The following is a 2500-nucleotide window of genomic DNA, read 5'->3' as shown; positions in this document are numbered from 1 at the left end:
GACATTCAGTTTATACGTTCTATGTACAAAGCACCAGTGCCACTCATATGGCGCTCTTTGAACAAAATGCCTTTCAAGTGTTTCTGGTACTGTTTCTCAGAACCCAGCCCCTCAGTCCCCAGTGTCAGCAGGTCCTTAGGACTGCAGTCCTTTCTCACAGTCTTTGCATTGGCTGCATCAAGCTCTGGTGTGTCCATAGGCATATACTCTTGCAGTATGGAATGCACCAGTCAACAGCATTCCCTTCCTGACACCGCTTTACAATGGAAGACCAGCAAATTTAGGGCAGACCAAGGTGTGTCTTTCATCATACTAATGACGTTTCAGGAGGACTTATTATTTGCCTTGATATTCATCCCTAGGAAAAGCCTGTAGATCAGAGAGTTTTCTGTTACTCAGCTGCTCGAGACAAATCTTAACAAGGATCCTTGCAACCATTTCCAGACCAGCACGGATGAACATTCAGAACTAGGAAATACTAAAGGAAGTACTACCATTTCCAAGGCATTTTGAATCTTTATTCCTTGGATTGTTAGGGAATGAAGGGTGATCTCATAGAATTTATAAAATCATGAGGGGTATTTATAAGGTGGATGCCCAAGGACTTTTCATCTGGGGTCAGGGAGTCCAAAACTAGAGGGTAAAGATACAAGAAAGGAGGGGGATGATTTATAAGAGACCTGAAAGGTAACTTTGCACAGGCAGTAGTGAGTACCTGGATGAAACTGTCAGATCAAGTATTCCAGGTGGGTACAATTTCAAAACTTAAGCAGTATTTGGATAGGTACATGGTAGGGAGGGTCTTGGACAATTATGGACCAAATGGGCAATGGACCAGCAGGAAGGATGTTCTGGTCGGCATGGACCAATTGAGCCAGAGGGCATGTATGACTCTATATCTCCGTCAATCTCAGTACATGCTGCAGTACTTTCCAACCAATGAAACGCTTTCAAAGAAGTTTGCAAAGCAGGGTAAACCAATGGTATCCTCTGTCATTAAAATATTTATGTTGTCATTTTACTTTCAAGAAGTGGATTGGCAGCTTGTCCATTTGAGAACACCGATTTTAGATCCCAAGCTCTGGGATCTTTTTCTGACCTCTCTTATAGGATGCTTTATAAAGCCCAGTTGGGGTAGAAGACAGACACAGCTAGTAGAGCCACTGCCTCATTATTTCACCAACCTGCGTTCAATCCTGACTTCTAATGCTGTCTGTGTGGGCTTCCTTTGGACACTGATGCTCCAGCCTCTTCTCACATTCCTGTCATGTGCTGGATTATAGATTGGTCACAGTGAATTCCACCAACTATGAAGTTGAGTGTAGTGAAGGAGAATGAATTGGGATACTTGTTACTGGATGCTTTATGCTTAGTGTTCAGTGGTCAAAATCTGCAATTCTGCCCCTTTCGTCTCTAGTCCTGATGAAGGGTCTCATCCCGAAACTTCACTGTTCATTCCTTTCTGTAGATGCTGCCTGACTTGCTGAGTTCCTCCTGTATTTTGTGTGTGTTGCTCAAGATTTCCAGCATCTGCAGAATCTCTTGTGTTTATAAGTCTGTGCTTTGTCGCTTTGATTAAGTTTTTGGTATCTTGTCCTATTGTACCTCATGTGGCTTAAGGTCAAATATTCCTCAACAAGTGCTCCTCGGAAATTTTGCTTTGTTAAAGATCGCAAGTGATTGAACCTGGTAGTTTTGTTATACCACTGCTACAGGGCTCCTGATGAAACATTGGGAATTTAGTTAGCATGGAGCCTACTACCACTGGCCCTCAGTGGGGGATACCTCAGGATTGTTGATGACTACCATAATTTGCTTTCAAGCAGGCAGACTATTAATTTCCAAAAATGGTTGTAGTTCCAGAAAATAGATCATGTTACTATTGACTTTGCCCCGGGGGTGGCACGGTAGCATTGTGGTTAGCACAACACTTTACAGTACAGGTGACCGGGGTTCAATTCCTGCGGCTGCCTGTCAGGAGTTTGTACGTTTTCCCGGTGACTGAGTGGGTTTCCTCTAGGTGCTCCAGTTTCCACCCACAGTCCAAAGACGTACCGGTTGGTAGGTTAATTGGTCATTGTAAACATTGTAAAGGGCTATAAAGGCCTATTCCATGTTGTATCTCAATAATAAAAAAAATGTCCTTTATCTTAAAACTGCAATACAAGGTGATGCAAGTGGTATGCTGCACTGATACAAAGCTCTTGGTAAATCCTCTTTGGATCTATCTGTCACTTCATCTCAGGAAGAATGTATAGACATAAGAGGGCTTCAGCGCAGCTACACCAGAATGTAGACGTATTCCAGAGACCTTGACTATGCACCTCAACTATGCCCCTCATGATTTTATAGAGGTTTATATAATCATGAAGGGCGTAGATAAGTTGAATAGCCAAAGTATTTTTTTCATGGTAGAGGAGTCCAAAACTAGTTTTAAAGAGAGAAGGAAAAATTGAAAGGGGATCTGAAGGGCAATTTTTTCAACATAGAGGCTAGTAAG

The sequence above is a fragment of the Mobula birostris genome, chromosome 4, assembly GCF_030028105.1.
Source record: "Mobula birostris isolate sMobBir1 chromosome 4, sMobBir1.hap1, whole genome shotgun sequence".
Taxonomy (NCBI): Eukaryota; Metazoa; Chordata; class Chondrichthyes; order Myliobatiformes; family Myliobatidae; genus Mobula; species Mobula birostris.
The sequence above is the reverse complement of the archived record's forward strand: the minus strand, read 5'-3'. Positions refer to the sequence as shown.